The 6592-nt window shown below is 44.1% G+C and overlaps 1 long non-coding RNA gene across 1 annotated transcript; it reads right to left on the bottom strand.

Annotated features, from left to right (window-relative positions):
- Positions 1-641: 641 nt before the first annotated feature.
- On the bottom strand, positions 642-6362 carry LOC143818491 (uncharacterized). The gene is made up of 3 exons (XR_013224571.1): positions 6257-6362; positions 880-1034; positions 642-794 (listed from the first exon to the last, which is right to left on the bottom strand). It is a non-coding gene; the product is annotated as an uncharacterized LOC143818491 (long non-coding RNA).
- Positions 6363-6592: the final 230 nt, after the last annotated feature.

Below are 6592 nucleotides of genomic sequence, written 5' to 3' on the forward strand. Positions count from 1 at the left end.
GAAGATTCCACCTGACCAGAGGAAAATCGAGGATGAAACCCCGAATTACAGAAAAACGGGGACACCAAAGTGGCAGAGCTGGCCCGATTATTGAGAGCGAACTCCGCCAATGGCAAAAAAGCAACCCAATCATCCTGGTCAGCAGACACAAAACACCTCAGATATGTCTCCAGGGTCTGATTAATCCGCTCGGTCTGGCCATTCGTCTGAGGATGGAAAGCGGACGAAAAAGATAAATCTATGCCCATCCTAGCACAGAATGCCCGCCAAAATCTAGACACGAATTGAGTCCCTCTGTCAGAAACGATATTCTCTGGAATACCATGCAAACGAACAACATTTTGAAAAAACAGAGGAACCAACTCGGAAGAAGAAGGCAACTTGGGCAGAGGAACCAAATGGACCATCTTAGAGAAACGGTCACACACCACCCAGATGACAGACATCTTCTGAGAAACAGGCAGATCTGAAATAAAATCCATCGAGATGTGCGTCCAAGGCCTCTTAGCAGGGGCGTACATAGATTTCACAGGGCCCCATAGCAAAATTGAGCAAAGGGCCCCCCCCCCCGAAGAAGGGAGGGGAATAGGTGGCGCGCGTAGCGCGCCGAAAATTTGCATGTTAAACCACGCCCCCTCCACAGCCACACCCCCTCCACAGCCACACCCTCTCCACAGCCACACCCCCCAATTACTAATTTATATGGCGAAGGCAATAAAAAATAGACTTACCAGAAAGCAGCATTGCAGGAGAAAGCAGCATTGCATTGCAGTAATAGATAAAATGAATTCAACCTAAAAAAGTGAAACTATTATTATTTGCCATCCCCAATACAGTGTGATCCTAAACATTTATTCACTTTAGTATGATAAACATTACCTGGAACTTTGAACAACAGAGAATGGTGGTGTTCCCAGCAAAAACTCCCAAACTTGAAAATAACAGAAAAACTTGGAAACATTCTAAACTTCTGAAACTTGAACTCAAAACCAAAACTGTGGCCAAACATTCCGCAAATATTGAGATGTGGCAACCTATAATGTAAATAACACAAATTAGTTGAGTGAGACTTTGAATGCCTTTTACCATGTGTGCATACAGCTGCCATTCACCATAACGTGCTTGTTTTTTAAACTAGAATATACCATAATGGTATATATTTAAACAGATATAGCAAAATACATTTTAGTGACTGACGTAGATATATTTTCAGTATTAAAATGGCCAATAAAATTGTCAGTTAACTACTGTAAAGGAAATAGTTGCCACTTGCCCTCTGCAAAATATGGACAGGGCAAAGTAGCTTCTAACCCCTTACAACACCTGCAAAGACATGTGAATGGTGTATGATACAGCTGTATACAGGTCAGCAAAAGGCTTAGAAAACGTTTTTAAACAACATAAAGAACTGATGCATTCATGCAGATGCAACAAATGGAACTTTGAAACCAGAACTCTGAAATAGAGATGGGTGAATTTTTTTTTTAAGAGAAGATTAAGTCTCATTGTAAAAAGAGGTGTTTTGATAGCCAATTAAAATCCTAGATTAAAACATTAACAAAACTGGCATTTACGAAAAAAATTACATTCCAGGGGAATCTGGAAATAAGTATGGAAAATCCACCCATCTCTATAAAAAAAAAATAAAACTTCAACTTCAACTTGCATACTCACGGAGTATAACAAACGTTAGGAAGGTTAGAACTGGCGCCTACGTGCTTTTGCTTCAGCAAATTGGTCAACAATGCCATCTATGTCAAGTTGGTTGGCTCTTGCATTTTCAATGCTTAGAATGGCAAGACCAGAGAGTCTGTGTTCAGACATTGTACTTCTTAGATAGTTTTTAATTTGTTTTAATTTTGAGAAGGATCTTTCTGCTGATGCTACCGTTACTGGCAAGGTTAGGAATAAAAGTAAGACTATGCACACATCCGGTAGATTTGACGATAGCAGGCTATTTTCGACTAACAGTAAATGTGCAAGGTCCTTGACAGATGTCAATTTTTGAATGTCATTCTTTAGAGCACATCTAAAACTCAGAAGCTGGGCTGGAAATGCTGGTGAAAGATCTTGGTTGTACTTTTTCTGCAGCTGTAATGCAGCCTCATATAATTCCTCATCTGAGGAAGATGCCAGATCTGCAGGCTGAAGTATCCTAAAATACTGCACAACCCGATTCATTCCATTAAATCGGTTTGACAGCTGACCTACAATGATGTCTAAATACTCATAGAACACGGTGACTTTAAATCGGTCCTCCGGAATGTGCAATCTCTCATCCGTACTCAGTTCATCAAAATGCTTTTTAACTTTTGATAATCGCTTACTTTCAAAAGCTGGGGAGATGCCCCAGCTGCGTGCCAACAAGATAGCGCTCTCTTTCGCTTCATCAAAATGATTTCTGAATTGTGAAAGTTCTTCAGCTGCATTCTTTATTAAATTAGTTGCCTTAGATAAATCCATGCTTTCTGCCTGCAGCATGGTTGACAGTGCATTAACAGTCTGTAATACTTTTGTCTGAAGGACAACCAAAAAAACAAACTGAAATGAATCCATTTTCTTTTTAAGAGCCATTGCCTCATTTATTTCAGTTTTTTTGGATGAAATAAGGATGATTTTTGACAATGCCATCATTACATCAGAAAAACGAAATCTTAGGGCAAGCAGCGACTCATGACGGGAAGACCAGCGTGTGGGACATAATTTTTTTAGTGTGACCGATGAACTGCTTGTAAATGATGACAAAAGCTCCCAACGTCGTATGCTTTCCCCAAAAAATGTATAGACATGTTGCAATATATCAGAAAAGTTTGAAATTTCTGTAATTTCTGAAACAGCATCTTGAAGAACAAGATTCAAATTATGTGCTGCACAGTGAACATACATAGCATTGTGTTCTTTTTCTAAAATTCGGGCCTGCACACCAGAATAGATGCCACTCATTGTGGCAGCTCCATCATAGCCCTGACCACGGCACTTATGAATGGAAAGGCCATTGCTGTCAATGCATTCCAGGATCTCTTTCTCTATACCAGCAGCACGCTGGTCATGAATGGCTTGAAATCCAAGAAAGGCTTCATGGATGCGAACTTTCGTGGCTCTCATATTTGCATTCCTTTCAACAGACACGTATCTAATTACTTGGCTCATCTGATCAGTTTTTGATACATCTTGCGTTGTATCCATGATCAGCGAATAGAAGTGAGCTTCATTCACTTGAGATAAAATCTCAGATTTTACTTTGGTTGACAAAATTTCTATTAATTCGTTTTGAATTCTGGGACTAAGGTATTTTGCTGTGCCCTCTGGCAGTTCCAGCAGTTCCTTAAGCAGGGGATCATAGAGTGCTAGTAACTCTATAATTGCCAGGAAATTACCACTATTGATTTTGCCAATTTTTTCTCTGTGACCCCGAAATGGCATGTTAGCCATGGCCATTGTTAGGGTAACATTCACTATTCTTTTTAAAATTTGCCTCCAGAAATTATGTTGATTTCTTAACTGATTTTCAGTTTGCAGGTCAATTGATCCCTTTCTTCGCCACTGATCATAAACTACACAAGCTTCTAGATGAGATTGTGAACATTCATGGCGTTGTATTTTGTGCGATAAGCCTCTCCAGTTTTTAAGTCCTCTGGCCCAAGCTGGGGAAAATCCTAATTTTCTTCGATCACCAAACAGCCAGCATGGCTCACAGTATGCTGCATTTAATTTTGGCGAGTAACAAAGCCAAGAAACTGGAAATTTTTGACCTGTTTTCGTTATTTTCTCATAATACTTCGCAGAAAAGCATCTTTTATTGTCGTCATTATCTCTAGGAAATGGTCCTGGTGGTCTGCAAGGGCCATGCGTAATTATAAACATCTTAACAGACGAGTCTGTTATAGTAACTGGGAAATTTGCTCTGTCTGTTATGTATTTTTCACAAGCAAGGTTGATAGGACTCGTACTGCTATCAAATGGCATAACGAATTCTTCGCTAGCCAATCCAGAAGTGCCTGGCTGGTCTGCCTGTTTTTCACAAATATCTTCCGTGCTAGCTTCAGTAACACGTGCCATTTGCTCAACTGTACTTGCTGCAGGATGATCTCTGGATTGCGCCAGTTCCTGTATTGAATTCTCTGAGGAGCAAAGACTTTCAGCCCTTGCTTCTAAATCTTCTGTATGTGAAATAGTAACAGAGCTCTCTGCAGAAGAAGGGGCATTGAAGAAACTACTGATTTTGGGCATTTTGGCATGTTTCTGGCTTTCCTCTCTCTTTTTTTTACGCTTCTGAGCACCGCTCAGATGCTTGTAGCTTGACATAATGGTAAAGCTTCTTTCTGTAGAAACAAAGCACATTCAACCTTATATCCCCCTCCACAGCAGAGCTTCATAACCTGGAAACCACTTGAACTGAAGAGCTAAATTCAGTAAAACCTTAACTTTAGATTAAACACCTGATCTGGTCTGTCTGACTGTAGGGCATCAATTGCTATGTCTCCTGGAAATACATCACATCTCCCATCAAGGGGTTCTTGCAGACTACCTCTAGTTCCGTGTAACTCAGTGTGACCTTCTAGCTGCAGAACAACTTAGTATAACCACTACTGAACTGCAAAAGCATTGCTCACGTTTCCTCCCTGGCATAACATAAATACACTGAATGGTCTAGGTCTGATGGTAGATTCAGGACCCCTAGCTGAACATCTTTTTTTTATACTGCCCTGCACCACTCGCTGGCTGGGAAGCACTGTTACCCATATCGCCGGGATCACCACTCTCCGAGCTGCCAGGAGGCAGTCAATTAAAATCCTGTGTCAGGCTCTGCCCTGTCGCAATTCATTGCGCGGCGGGCCGAGGGGCTGTTAATTAGTAGACACCTGTAGAATAAGTGACACCACCGTCACCCTTGAGCTCCCGCAAGCATTGGCTGCACCTCTGGTCAATCATTGATGCCTCCGAGTCACATCTGCAACAAATGGCGTCCACAGACAAGCCAGGAGATGGGAAGACGTGGTCATCCATGGTGACAGGACTAAGATCACCCACGGGGTTAATCACAGTCCGCCATTTCCATCTCAGTTATTTGTGTTTTCCAGTGAAAATGTCATTGGTAAAAAGTGCACTATTCATGTCCCTATGTAGCAGAGCTGGAAGACCGGACGATGCAGCTGAGCTGAGACTGTAAGGTCGCACAACTCATGTAGGTGAGGGTCCTAGAGGGGCTTTATAGGACCCCTTATATGTTCTCTTAGGGCATCTACATGTAGGTGAGGGTCCCAGAGGGGCTGCCTGCCTTATAGGACCCCCTTATATTCTCTCTTATGGCATGTACATGTAGGTGAGGGTCCTAGAGGGGCTTTATAGAACCCCTAATATGTTCTCTTAGGGCATCTACATGTAGGTGAGGGTCCTAGAGGGGCTTTATAGGACCCCTAATATGTTCTCTTAGGGCATGTACATGTAGGTGAGGGTCCTAGAGGGGCTTTATAGGACCCCTTATATGTTCTCTTAGGGCATCTACATGTAGGTGAGGGTCCCAGAGGGGCTGCCTGTCTTATAGGACCCCCTTATATTCTCTCTTAGGGCATCTACATGTAGGTGAGGGTCCTAGAGGGGCTTTATAGGACCCCCTTATATTCTCTCTTATGGCATGTACATGTGGGTGAGGGTCCTAGAGGGGCTGTCTGCCTTATAGGACCCCTTATATTCTCTCTTATGGCATGTACATGTAGGTGAGGGTCCCAGAGGGGCTGCCTGCCTTATAGGACCCCTTATATTCTCTCTTATGGCATGTACATGTGGGCGAGGGTCCTAGAGGGGACCCCTTATAACCTCTTATAGCACCTACTTGTCAGCCAACTAGGAGCTAGGATAATGCAGAGTACAATGTCTCTCTCAGCTGCTGTGGCGTAGTACAATCATCCATTGGAGCAGACTGGTTGTGCAGACTCATGCTTCCCACACTTCTCCCCCGGTAATGCAGCACAGTTCTCCTGATGCACCGAGCTCCCAGTGATCCCAGCACTCCCAGCTCTGCTACATACTGGGACATAGTTTGCTCATCTTTACAACAAGTCACAACTTCCTAAGTGTTCCCACCGGCGCAGCGGAGAGATCAGAGGTCACTGCCAGAGATGGCGCAAGGAGGGATCCCAGCAGATCCCACAGGGAGGAAGAGGGATCCAGGAAGAGAGGTCCAGGCAGGATCAGAGGGAGGAGAATGCGCTGGGAGAGGGGAGGATAATCAGCAGAGAGCGGAGCCGCTACTCACCCACTGTGCTCCGCTGCACGGACACCAGGCCGTGGACCCAGACACGCAGAGCCGCCCCGCTGACACTCTCCAGGAGCGAGCAGCCGTCGGTCGCAAAGGGTGCACGGTGACGTCACTTCCGGTCGCTCGGAAATGAGATCACCGCGCCCCCTATGTGACCTTCCCCCTCCAACTGCAGCGCAGCACCGTGGGGAAGCTTCCTGCTTCCCCACACGCTCATCTCCGACAGGGCCCGACAGCAAAGCCCTGTCGCCTCGCCGCGCGCGCGCCCTCCCCGACCCGAGCAAAAAAAAAAATTAACACAAAAAAAAAAAAAAAAAAAAAATAGGTGGCGTA

The sequence above is a fragment of the Ranitomeya variabilis genome, chromosome 3 (assembly GCF_051348905.1).
Source record: "Ranitomeya variabilis isolate aRanVar5 chromosome 3, aRanVar5.hap1, whole genome shotgun sequence".
Lineage (NCBI taxonomy): Eukaryota > Metazoa > Chordata > Amphibia > Anura > Dendrobatidae > Ranitomeya > Ranitomeya variabilis.